Source organism: Monodelphis domestica, chromosome 4 (genome assembly GCF_027887165.1).
Source record: "Monodelphis domestica isolate mMonDom1 chromosome 4, mMonDom1.pri, whole genome shotgun sequence".
NCBI classification, from domain to species: Eukaryota; Metazoa; Chordata; class Mammalia; order Didelphimorphia; family Didelphidae; genus Monodelphis; species Monodelphis domestica.
Window position 1 is genome coordinate 159,633,564 of NC_077230.1, and position 14,515 is coordinate 159,648,078.

A 14,515-nucleotide genomic window follows, 5' to 3' on the forward strand; every position below is an offset into this window, starting at 1 on the left:
TTACTTAAACGTTTTGTGCTTAATTTACCCTTTATAGTCACTTAAAACCTTTTTGTAGTAAGATCTAAAAATAGACTTAGCTTTAAGTTCTAGCTTCACTATAAAGTAAGAACTAAGTACCTTCATAGTTCAATCAGGAGATTATAATTTTATCTTCACCATAAAGTAAGATCTAAGTAGAGTGGACTAATCTAAATTTCACACATAGCACATATGACATTTATCCCATATCACATAAATTGGAAATACATGTATAAATACATGTAAATGGTGAGTATTATAGTTAGGATTGTAAAATTATTTGTATATAGTGTGTGTATATGAATATATGCAACATGTGTGTAAATATGAAGTTTATTTGTGTATATGTATAGCATAAATATACATATTATATGTATATATGTAAAACTAATGTAAATAGATAATATTTGTTAAATTCTTAATATAGAAAATGGATATGTTTAATTTTGAGCTATTGTTAAATGTATTTTGCATAATTTACTTTGATGGTTTGGTTTAATTTTTTGTAAAACTTATGCAATGTTGTGTCTATTATATTTTTGACAATTTTTATTTGCTGTTTATGCATTGCAATAGTAGTAGAATTTTCTGTATTAGTTGGTAAGAGTAGTATTTATTATTTTTAAATAATATTTTATTTGATCATTTCCAAGCATTATTCATTAAAGACAAAGAGCATTTTCTTTTCTTCCCCCCCACCCCCCATAGCCGACCCGTGATTCCACTGGGTGTCACATGTGTTCTTCATTTGAACCCATTTCCATTTGTTAATATTTGCATTAGAGTTTCGTTTAGAGTCTCTCCTCTGTCATGTCCCCTCAACTGCTGTAGTCAGGCAGTTGCTTTTCCTCGGTGTTTCCACTCCCATAGTTTATCCTTTGCTTATGAATAGTGTTTTTTCTCCTAGATCCCTGCAGATTGTTCAGGGATATTACACAACTACTAATGGAGAGGTCCATTACTTTCGATTAATTTCCATACCTGTCCTGTTAGCCAATCTGCTAGGTGTGAGGTGATACCTTAGAGTTGTTTTGATTTGAATCTCTCTGATTATAAGAGATGTAGAGCACTTCTTCATGTGTTTATTAATAGTTTTGATTTCTTTGGCTGAGAACTGCCAATCCATGTCCCTTGCCCATTTATCAATTGGAGAATGGCTTGATTTTTTGTACAATTGATTTAGTTCTTTATAAATCTGAGTAATTAAACCTTTGTCAGAGGTTTTTATGAAGATTGCTTCCCAATTTGTTGCTTTCCTTCTGATTTTAGTTATATTGGTTTTGTTTGTAAAAAAGCTTTTTAATTTGATGTAGTCAAAATTATTTATTTTACATTTTGTGACTCTCTGTATGTCTTGCTTGGTTTTAAAGTTTTTCCCCTCCCAAAGGTCTGACATGTATACTATTCTGTGTTTACCCAATTTACTTATGGTTTCCTTCTTTATGTTTAAGTCATTCACCCATTTTGAATTTACCTTGGTGTAGGGTGTGAGGTGTTGATCTATTCCTAATCTCTCCCATACTGTCTTCCAATATTCGCAGCAGTTTTTATCGAATAGTGGATTTTTGTCCCAAAAGCTGGGATTTATGGGTTTATTGTATACTGTCTTGCTGAGGTCGCTTTCCCCCAGTCTATTCCACTGATCTTCCTTTCTGTTTCTTAGCCAGTACCAAATTCTTTTGATGACTGCTGCTTTGTAATATAGTATAAGGTCTGGGACTACAAGGCCCCCATCATATGTATTTTTTTTTCATTATTTCCCTGGATGTCCTTGATCTTTTGTTATTACAAATGAATTTTGTTATGGTTTTTTCTAAATCAGTAAAGAAATATTTTGGGAGTTCAATGGGTATGGCACTAAATAGATAAATAAGTTTGGGTAGGATGGTCATTTTTATTATATTGGCTCGTCCTATCCATGAGCAGTTAATGTTTTTCCAATTGCTCAAGTCTAGTTTTAGTTGTGTGGAGAGTGTTTTGTAGTTGTGTTCATATAGTTCCTGTGTTTGTCTCGGGAGATAGATTCCTAAGTATTTTATTTTGTCTAAGGTGATTTTGAATGGGGTTTCTCTTTCTAGTTCTTCCTGCTGAGCTGTGGGAAATATGTAGAAATGCTGATGACTTATGTGGGTTTATTTTGTATCCAGCAACTTTGCTAAAGTTGTTGATTATTTCAATTAGCTTTTTGGTTGAATCTCTAGGATTCTTTAAGTAGACCATCATGTCATCTGCAAAGACTGATAACTTGATCTCCTCCTTGCCTATTTTGATGTCTTCAATTTCTTTTTCTTCTCTAATTGCTACTGCTAGTGTTTCTAGTACAATGTCAAATAGAAGAGGTGATAATGGGCATCTTTGTTTCATTCCTGATCTTAATGGGAATGGATTTAGTTTATCCCCATTGCAGATGATATTAGCTGATGTTTTTAGATATATACTGTTTATTATTTTTAGGAATGACCCTTCTATTCCTATACTGTCTAGTGTTTTTAATAGGAATGGGTGTTGTATTTTATCAAAGGCTTTTTCTGCATCTATTTATATAATCATGTGATTCTTTTTGGTTTGTTTGTTGATGTGGTCAATTATATGGATGGTTTTCCTAATATTGAACCAGCCCTGCATCCCTAGTATAAATCCAACTTGATCATGGTGGATAACCCTTCTGATCATTTGCTGGGGTCTTATTGCTAGTATCCTATTTAAGATTTTTGCATCTATATTCATTAGGGAGATTGGTCTATAGTTTTCTTTCTCTGTTTTTGACCTGCCTGGTTTTGGAATCAGTACCACGTTTGTGTCATAAAAGTAGTTTGGTAGAACTCCCTCTTTGCTTATTATGTCAAATAATTTGTATAGTATTGGGATTAACTGTTCTCCGAATGTTTGATAGAATTCACTGGTGAATCCATCAGGCCCTGGGGATTTTTTCTTAGGAAGTTCTTTGATGGCTTGTTGGATTTCATTTTCTGATATGGGATTATTTAAGAATTCTATTTCTTCTTCTGTTAGTCTAGGTAGTTTGTATTTTTGTATATATTCATCCATATCACCTAAGTTGGTGTATTGATTGCCATATAATTGGGTAAAGTAATTTCTAATGATTGCTTTAATTTCCTCTTCATCGGAGGTGCTGCCCCCCCTTTTCATCTTTTATGCTGTTAATTTGCTTTTCTTCCTTCCTTTTTTTAATTAGATTGACCAGTACTTTGCCTATTTTGTTTGTTTTTTCAATGTAACAGCTTCCTGTCTTATTTATTAAATCAATAGTTCTATCACTTTCGATTTTATTAATTTCTCCCTTAATTTTTAGTATTTGTAGGTTGGTTTTCTGCTGGGGGGTTTTAATTTGATCGCTTTCGAGTTTTTTTTTTTATTTGCATTTCCAATTGATTGATCTCTGCTCTCCCTAGTTTGTTGATATATGCACTCAGGGATATGAATTTACCTCTGATTACCTCTTTGGCTGCATCCCAGAAGGTTTGAAAGGATGTCTCACCATTGTCATTTTCCTCGATAAAATTATTAATTTTTTCTATGATTTCTTCTGTAACTAAATGATTTTGGAGTATCATATTGTTTAATTTCCAAATAGTTTTTTATTTGGTTTTCCATGTACCTTTACTGATCATTATTTTTATTGGCTTCTGATCTGAGAAGGCTGCATTTATTATTTCTGCTTTTCTGCATTTGTGTGCTATGTTTCTGTGACCTAATGTATGGTCAATTTTTGTGAATGTGCCATGTGGTGCTGAGAAGAAGGTGTATTCCTTTTTATCCTATTTATTTTTCTCCATATGTCTATTAATTCTAATTTTTCTAAGATTTAATTCACTTCTTTCACCTCTTTCTTATTTATTTTTTGGTTTGATTTATCTAAATTTGATAATGGTTGGTTTAAGTCTCCCACTAATATGGTTTTACTGTCTATTTCTCCCATCAATTCTCCTAGTTTCTCCATTAGAAATTTGGGTGCTATATTATTTTGTGCATACATGTTGATTAATGATATTTCCTCATTATCTAAAGTCCCTTTTAACAAAATATAATTACCTACCCTATCCCTTTTGATCAGGTCTATTTTTGCTTTGGCTTTATCAGATATCATGATTACTACTCCTGCCTTCTTTCTGTCAGTTGAGGCCCAGAAGGTCTTACTCCATCCATTAATTCTGACCTTGTGGGTCAGATAACATTTTTTCTTTTTCCCTTTCCTTCATATTTACCTTCTCAGGTATTCCATGCTCTTTGATTTTCGATATCAAACTTTCCATAGAGCTCTGGTCTTTTCATTGCAAAAAGTTGGAAATCTTCTATTTTGTTGAATGCCCATACTTTCCCTTGGAAGTATGTAGTCAGTTTTGCTAGATAGCTGATTCTTGGTTGAAGACCCAGCTATCTTGCCTTTTTGAAGATCATGTTCCATGCCTTACGATCATTTAGAGTAGAACTTGCAAGGTCTTGTGTGACCCTTATTGGCATTCCTTTATATCTAAATTGTCTTTTTCTGGCTTCTTGTAGGATTTTTTCTTTTGTTTGAGCGTTTTGGAATTTGGCAATTATATTCCTGGGAGTTGTCTTTTGGGGGTTTAGTGTAGAGGGTGTTCTGTGAGCTCTGTCAGTGTCTGTATTGCCCCCTTGTTCTAGAATCTCTGGGCAATTTTCTTTGATTATCTCTTGTATTACGATGTCAAGTTTGGTGTTTGTTTCTGGCTTTTCTGGAAGTCCAATTATTCTTAAATTATCTCTTTTCCGTCTCTTTTCCAAATCTGTCACTTTGTCAGTGAGATATTTTATGTTCTCTTCTAATTTCTTGGTCTTTTGGCTTTGCTTTATTAGTTCTTGCTTTAAAGCCTGATTTTCTTTTACAGTTTGATCAAACTGGTTTTGTAGATGTGTGAATTTCTTTTGCATTATTTCCCACTTTTCTTACCAGAAGGCTCCCATCTTTTTGCTCATTTCAGATTCAAATTCTTCATGGGTTTGTGGTGTGTTTCCATTTCCTTTGGAAGGTATCAGAACATTTGCTTGTGTTTCCTCTTCTATCTCCTCTGTGTTTTGTATTTTTGCTCCATAAAATGTGTCCAAAGTCGCCCCCTTCTTCTTGTTTCTTTTGGAATTTTGGGGCTTTTGTGTTTCTGTGTAGTTTGCCATCTCTGAGTGGGGAGGATTAGCTTTTCTTATCTCTGTCTGGCATTCAGAGGTTTTAGCCCTAGGAAGATTGTCCATTCTATGCAGTTGTTATTCTGTCTTCCTGGGGAGCCAGGAATTGCTGGTGTGTCCCTGTTACTGCCCTCCTCTCCTCGGCACCCTCCTGATGCTTCTCCTTTGCCTTAGTATTTATTATTTTAATGTTTTTCATGTATTTGTGTTTATCTTTTAATTTTTGTTATTTGCTTATTTTGCTTTTGCATATGTTTGATCTGTATTTTGAACTTTGTAATTGTTATTGTATACTTTCCCCTTTTCCTTTTCTTTAATGAATCTCTAGAATAGGATAGTGTTAGATAGGATAAGATAGATGAGTGTAAGTTGTTTATTATTTTGTTTGGAAATTTTAGTTTAAGGAAAATATAAGTATGTTAGTGCACAAATGCCAAAATATTGTTTTCAACACAATTTTGGCTTTGTGCAAAGGTGGGGGGGGTGCTGTTGTAAGGATTAGCTTTTAGCAAAATCTAGAAGCAAGAGATACTGCAAATCAACATTCCACATAGAACTCTCAGGAGTCGGGGAACTGAAACTCAGAGGCAGTTGCTGCACAGAGTTGGTGGACTCCTCTGGAAGAGGGAGAGGCTGATTTTCTCTAGCAGTCAGGAAACCCAAAATGTTTCTGTCTGGTATTTCTGAGTTGGACACGCGGAGCCAGTTGATCTTTCTTATTTGTCTTATGCTGCCTGTCGTCCTTGCTGCTACTGCTGCCACAGAGAATTGGATTTCAACAGTGCTCCTGACTTACTATTGGGATTACTGCTTGAATCAAAGAGGACTCCTGTGTTGTGAGATTCTTTGGCCCTAGTCTTTGTCCCTCCCAAAACCTCCTAACCTTAATTACTAATTTAAGAATTTAGTTTAGAGTAATTATAGAAGGTATAAGGGTTTTAATCTCTCTTTGGGTTAGGAGTTAGTTATTCCCTAATTTGCTTTTTCCCTTTACCCTTTAGGTAAATAAGCCTGTTATATATATATATATATATATATATATATATATATATATATATATAGTTAGTCAGTTAGTTAGTTTTAAAGCCTTTCTTATAACCCACCTATTGACAATTCATGAAATATCAATTATTATGAGTGGGAGTGGGGAAGGTAAAGAGGAGAGAAGCCAAGAAGAATTTTGATCCAAAGTAAATATATTGTGAAATGTTGAATTTAATGTAAATATTCAAAAATGATTGTATCTGGCTCCCAAGGAGAAAATTTTCTGTTGTAAGTCATATTGAAAACTTTTCTGAGTAAATCCTAGGGTTAGAAAAATGTGGGTGTCCCTGATGGAGATGAATTGGCAATGCTGAGTTAAGGAACTTGCCTACATTTACCTTAGCTCAAATCTATGTTGTTGATGTATCACTTGCATGAACATTAAATCCACCAACACATTTTTAGCTGAATACTTACTGAAGCATCATTTCTTGTCAAAATCAGAATAATGTCATAATGTAGTGCTTGAAAGGCCATAATTAAGGGTAAGTTAGCATTGCCATCTAAAACTCAAAGCTAAAAGATTATCACTTGTCTCAATTACTGCATTGTAAATGATGCCAGGTTTCAAGAATTTTCAAATAAATTTCATCATATCTTTACAAACTATACTCTACCCAAAATAATTCTGATGATAAGCCATCTCATTAAAGTCACGTAATTCTGAGATATAACTGATCTAACAATCTTGCTGATTAAAGATCCAAGGTGCCTACAAAATTTCAGTTTGGTCACCAAAAACTTTTACACAAAAGTTGAAAGGAAAAAAATGTATATTACATTGAAAATTATTATCCATTTTCTCCAAATTGGCAAATATTTCTTTCTTAATGTAGACAAATTAAGGTTTTGGTATATGTACATCAATGTTTTGCCTTTGAAAATAGCCTTCTACTTAGGAAACAGATAAACCACACTGGCCCAAAGTATTAAAAAAATCTTCCTTTTTAATTCCTAAAACCTTGAAGGCAATATGAGTTAGATATGAATTCAAATGCTTGAACATACTTAATATCATCAGCACCAGCACTATCATCAAGCACCACCACCATCATCATCACCACCATCATTATCATCACAAAGCATTTGCTTGGACCCTATTTAATCAAGATTGAATTTAGAGCGTCACAAAAATTATCTTGCCTGTTGGAAGTTTTAACATATAACTGTATTAGTTACTTTGGATAGGAATTGAACCTTTTGTTTTACTTCCAGACAAATATGTTTCTTTTATTTTCTAATAAAAATCTACCTAGATATAGTTTGTGTTATCATGTAAAATCAGTGGCTTTCATGTTATCTACCAGTATCTTCCTTTTCTCAAGTATTCACCACCATGCAACATATGGTACCTTCAAATTCAAGGCATTTAAGAGAGTTCCTGATCTCAGGACTAAAAATGGGATGCCTTGCAATTGAAGTGTATGCTACTTTTCAAATTTTAATTTTTTTCCAGATTACATATTGATGCAATTTTTAGTAATACATTTCTGACATTTTGCAATTCATGTTCTTTTCCTCTGTCCCACACCTTAACCCTCCTCAAGAAGGTCAGTAATATGATATCAATTTCACATCTGTTATCACTTAATACATATGTCCCTGTTTACCATGGTGTGAAATGACACCTAATACTTGTGCTAGGAAAAAATTAATCAGGGAAATAAAATGAAGAATGGTATGCTTCAATCTCATTTGGAGACTATCTGATCATTTAATGGTGTTAAATACCCTTTTTCATTGCAGGTCTCTTGAAGTTATCCTGGATTCTGCCCTCATTGATAATAGTTTTCATTCACAGTTGATCATTGTATGATATTGTTGTTAACTATGTACATTATCCTAGTTCTGCTCATTTTTTTCACTTCATATAAGTCTTTCCAGGATTTTCTTGTGATCATCTGGTTTGTCATTCCTTATGGTACAATAATATGTCATAATCATATAACAAAACTTATTTATACTCATATTTTGAATGTAATTTATTTCATTACTTTTCTAAGCAGTTGAAAATGTAATAACTAAAATAGTTTTTGCCAATAGATGTAAGGGTAAAAATGGGTTTGACAAATATAAGAATTAAAATAATTGAATTGTGGTCACCATTTATAAAATAATTAACCCTTTAGTCAAAATAGTTGTTAGTAGCTTTTAACAATTTCGTTTAATATAAATATAGTAATAGTAAAAGAGAGATATAGGAAAGAAGTAGAAAGTTTTGCCAAACTAGAGACCATATAATTTCTGTCAGAAGAAGTCCTGCTCACCTTCTGGCAATGACTCTCTTAAACCCCAATTTCCACGTGGAATCCCAGGAGTCTCTTCAGCCAGAAGTTCCAATGGTGTCTTCAACAAGGGTTCTACCAACACAATCTTCTTCCTTTGGCTCCAGTCACTCACCCAGCTAGCACCTCCAGCAGAGAAATCTCCAACCCAGAACAAATCCATGAGAAAGGTCTCTCTAAAAAAAAAAAAAAAGGAATCCATCCACAAGAAAGTTCTCTCCCAAAAGACCAGGAATGAATGAATCTTTTTTTGGTTCTTTTATATTCCTGTTTCCACATCACTTATTGTCTTTCCCCTTCTTCAGAGGAATCAATTAGTTTTTCAATTTGCCTAGCACTGCCTAGGAGGCAGTGGTTGTGACTTTTGGGGTTGAGAACTTTTTCTGTTAATGTTAACTCAGTGTTAAGTAGGGGTACAATAAATTCTTGATTGATTAACTCAAAATAGACAAAGAGATTTTTAATTCTCTTTTAATAATAACTCAATATCTTCTATATTTCCTCATGATTACTTTTTCTATTTTTTCCTCCTTTCCTTTCCCTTTTATTCTCTACTGTAGCAAAAGAAGTTATAAAGTGCACAGAAGATGCAGGGTTTGAGTGACAGCCCTCAAGCCTAGAATCTCCAAGAGCTGGCTGAGTTAAAGTTCTAAGCTGTTGAAGGAAGAGGTTTCCAACTGTGAGTCTGTTGCTAGAGTTCAAGTCTGGGGGTGTGGATATGAGACTCTCCCTGGACAAATCCATCTATCAAGCTGTCTGCCTTATAATGCCATCAAGCAGAGGTTGAGAGGAAGTTCCCCATACACTCTGGTGGACATAATGATTTTGGGAGAGCTTTTCTCTCTTTCCTAGAGCATCTAAGGACCTAACAACTGGATTCCTGTTACCTGACCCACCAAGGACTCTGTGTGTGAGATTCTGGGTTCCCTGTTGGACTTATCCTTAGAAAATCTCTAGTTGAGTTAGATAGGTTAAGCATAGGAAATTTACTATAGTGTGTAAAATATCTTGGGGTAAATAGTCAGATGCAAAGTTTTCCCTTTTTTCCTTCTCCATCATCCCTATCTTTGTTAAACTCATTTATTTGTGTGTTTTCACCCATTGTATAAAACTTTCCCTTTCCTAAATTCCCCATAATATTATCTAGCCTATTTTTCTTTTACCTATCTTGTCTTTATCTATTTTTCCTTTATTTTCTTTCTTCCCTTTCTTCACTTTTATTTCTTTTCTCATAACTTCTCTATCTCTTGATCTCTCTTTTTGATTTCTCTGTCTTTTTATGGAGTCATATCTGTTCTGAAGGTTTGGGGGGTGACTCTGACTCTCAGAGAGTAATATAGTTAGGTCAATTCACTAGGGCCATATCATTCAGATTCCCTAATTTCCATACCCACAACCAAGATAATCAGAAGGGACTAATGATGAAATTGTTATGCATAGCTAAAGAATATATACTATTTGGGAAATCAAAATATGCCATATTCCATTATATTTCCTTCATGAGATTTCTATTGTATATGTGTTATGTGCCTTCTATCATTACATGAACTGTATGGGAAACTATTTCATGAAAGTATGGGTATAACATATATTAGACTCTTCACCACCTTGGGGAGTAGAAGGAGTGGAGGGAAGGACAAAATCTGAATTCCAAAAATCAATTGTCAAAAATTGTTTCTAAATGCAATTGAATCTTTTTTTTTTTAGTTGTGAAAAAGGGTGGGGGGGGAGAGAAAGTCTATGCATAAACTATGACTACCTATTACACAAAAACTGAATTGGTGGGTTGTAATGCAAAATCATCTGGTTGAAAAAATACTTTTTTCATCTCCTACTTGACTAGTAAACTAATATTTATATAGCACACTTCTCTCTGTAAATTTTACCAAGCAGGGTAATGAGCCAGATGTTGATGAATATTGCTCAAGCAGCAACACTCAAAGCACCATCATACCACCAGTCCTGTCGATATTATGATTATTTTTCTTTTCCTCTGAACCATTTATGAATTATTTATATAAGTTCTAGTTTATTATAATGATTTTAGTCAAAAAATACATTATACACATAAAATACATTACCTACATGATACATAGTTATAGATATTCTGTATTTTTATAACATGTATATATGTATATATACATATATATGTGTGAGTTACTTTCCAAATAATCTGTATCTCATATATTCACATTTATATGTTGTCTCCTTGAGGACAATGTAAGCTCCTTGATGATTGGGGTATTTTTTTTTTGCTTTCTATGTGTATTCCTTGGCATTAGGCACTAAGCCTAATACATATTAAAAGGATAAGAAATGCCCTTTGATTATTTGACATAATTCTTTTGATGTCGTCTGAAGCTCTAATACATTGCCTAAATTTCAACAATTCTTGGAAAACAACTTGTTCAATTTCCTTAAATATAATTATACTTTATTCACGTTTTTTCATGTACTCCAATATTTCTTACCTTTATAAGTTCATTTTTTCAATTCTATGGCCAATAATTATAGGAGTTTTCAACATTCTATTTGTCTTTTCTTTTGAATATGCATTTCTGTTTATTATTCTGCTTCTCCAATTTTGTATTTAAGGAAAAACAAATCTTATCTCATCAAATCCATAATTCTATTTATATTTTCTTTGAATGTTTTAAAATTATTCACTTTCATAATTTTATGATGTTTCTTCTTTACCACTATTAGCTCTATCTTTTCTGATATGATTTCATTCATTCACATTGATGCATTGTTTAATTTTTCTAATTTTCTTTCTGAGGCAAATGTTGATATTAATGAATACTTTTCCTTCAGCTATCTCCCATCAATTTATAATATTTATTAAATCTCAGAGTTTATGAAAGAATTATAATATTTAATTGCTACTTTTCTTATTCTCTAAGGCAATATGAATTTAATACTTTTACCCTTTTTGTTCTTCCTCTTTTTAGCAATTATTCTTGAGATGGGATGCTAGTGAGATGCATCAATCTCTTACTTATTGATCTTTGTTACTTCCCATGGCATGAAATCTCTTTAGCAGAAATCTTCAAGCTATAAATCTGCTTTGGCTTCTTCCCTGAGAATAATAATTGACAGTATCTCAGTGTTCTTTAAAGAAATAAGTAGAGAACAACTGATAAGATGTATACATAGAGACAAGTGATATATTCAACTTGGTCCTTTTAGATGAAATGTCATATTGTTTGTATAATAATAGCTTGTAAGTTTGTACTTTGATGAAACGATATTGCCCCAATTTCTACCAATGTAATAGTGTTTATCACACAAAAATCATGTAGGGAAACAAGACTCAAAAGTCTACTGATAATACATATTTAATTTATATTGATTTTAGTTCCAGAATTTTTAGAAAAAAGTATTTTAGTTGCCTTAACTTATTAAATTCTAGATGTACATTACTGTGCTAGAAATCTTAATGGAGGAACCAGGATCTATTGAGATGTATCTTTATTATATCTGTTATGGGGGGTTGGATATTATCCCTTGGTCTGGGGAGGGTGCTCTTTCAATAATGACAGACTCTGGTGGAAACTCTTTAAAGAGAGAGAGTTTTATATAGGTTGAATGGTTAGGAGGCAGTATGTAGGATCAATTGCCTCCCTGAACAATGAAAAGTTCAGGATTTGTATATCCTAAAGGGATGTGATCTAAGTGACTTGGAAAAGAAAGATGGGGATGAACAATGAGAATAAACAAATTGGGCAATCGGAATCAGGGGAGAATAGGTAACAGAATAGGTTCCCTTGAGTCTGGGTTCTTAAACATAAGCAAACATCATTTATGACATCCTGATCATAAAGGTGGATCTGGGGACATAGTACAAGTATACATTGTTAAACTAGAAAAAAAAACAACAACAGAACCATTAAATAGTCAGAAAAACCAAGTCTTTAATTAGGAGAGGGATAGTGTTCAAATATCTAGGCCTCCACACAGAGTCACATGCACACTCACAGAACCAAAGGCTACAGCTACTCTGGCAAATAGTATTCCTGGGAGAAATCACCCTGCAAGATTATAGCTCTGGTGAACCATGAATATTGGGGAACTTATATACCTCTTGAGTAACTAAGTACAGGAGAGTATGGTTGATTGTATTTACAATTGCTACAAAGAAATGAGGAGTTTTAGAGAGGATTATCAGGGAGAGGCTGAGGCTTTACAATAGACACAAAAGGGAAAGATCCAGCCAAGGGCTGGGCTACCTGAGAAAGAACTTTGACACAATAGGAGAAACTATAGGGACAAAGGAGTATTTAGTGTCTGATTGACCCTGCCAGCTCCACCTAAAATACTTTAAGGTTTATTGTTAGTCTGAAACTCTGAATCTGGGATTTCCCTCTGGGAGAAATTCTCTTGTGACAAGATCAAACTTGAGAACTTCAGACCTCATACTACTCCAGACTTAGGGTTCTCTTAGACTCCACATTGACAACATACTTTATGACATCCTAATCATGTTACCTATCTTGAGAAACCTGGGGATGTTTGGGATTATAAGTGATGTTTGAGATGTAGAGATCATAAAGATGGGTAAATTATCTGCAGAAATCAAATGTGTTTGAGATGTAAACACAAAGTATCCACTCATGCTCAGATCCTTATCTTAAGGCTAGTATAAATACATCCAAAGCTTAGAGGCAGAGGATCCTATGTTTGTTCAGCTTCCAGTCCTATAAGGATGATTTCCTAATGTAGTCTTTGACCTGTGGTTTCTCTAGGAATTTGGGGTATACTGGGGGACCCTGGTGCCCAACACATAATTACATGTATATTTGAAACAAAATCACATTGTGCAAATAAATTATTAAATATTTCTTATTGAAAAACCTTCTTAAAGTGGAAAAATTGTCATAGTCCCATAAGATTTTGGGGGGGGTTTATAAACTTCTTTTATTTGTTAAAATTACATGTAAAAGCAATTTTTTACAATTGTTCTTTAACATTTTGAGATTAAGATTCTCTCCCTACTGTTCATCCCTTCCCTTCCCTGAGGCAGTAAATTGTTTATAGGTTATGCCAGTGCTTTCATGAAATATATATTTCCATATTCCCCATGCCAGGACAGAAGGCACATATAACATATAATAAAAAATTTATGAAGGGAAAAAAGTGAATTGCAAAAAGATTCAACCAGTTCCTTCTTTGGATTTGGGTAGTATTTTTATCATGAGTTCTTCTTTAGGGTTAGATATCTGAGCTCATCTAATTTCAAATTATTTCCAAGGGACCAATGAGCAATTTTTGTTCAGCAGTTAAAGGCAATAATAGGTCCCCCTAAGAAATAGATGTTGGCCAGGTTTGTAATTATGGGTCATATGTGGCCATTCCAACAGGTCTTCTCTCAAAGGATTGGCTGCTAGGTTGTTTTGTTTTGTTTTGTTTTTTACTCTTGTCTTCTAGTGGAGTGCTATTTATTTTAATTGTGCTTTGTGTGTTTATGTATATTTGTATATCAATGAGGAAAAAACAAGCCATTTTTTTCTTCTCCCACTCTGACTCTGAGTAATGGAGGAGCGGGGAGGTAGGTAATAACCATACTGGCTTTTGTTCTGTAGTGGAAACTGAAATGTTTAAACTTAAGTTACCTTTAAGGATTTTTAACAGATAATGGGAGGGAAAAGTAGCAGAAAGAAACAGTAAGAGTTTCTCCTGATGCTCTCTTTCCCCTCCCAGTCAATTAATTTGAATAAGCCCTTTTCCTTTGATAATGTTGTTTACTGAGGTATGCAAATCTCTGCATATAAAACAGAATTGTCAGAAAAGTAATTTACACCAACAAGCAGTTAGAGGGTGACTGGGGCTTGATTTTTTCACCAGTTTTTAAATAATTAAGTAAAACTTTAATTGAGAATTGATTTTGAATATTAGCAATTATAAATCAGGTTTAATTAAACCCATAAATTAAGATTTGTAGATTATGTTCAATTTGAATCCAAGGAACTATCTGAACCATCAAAGAGGTAAATAGGATTTGA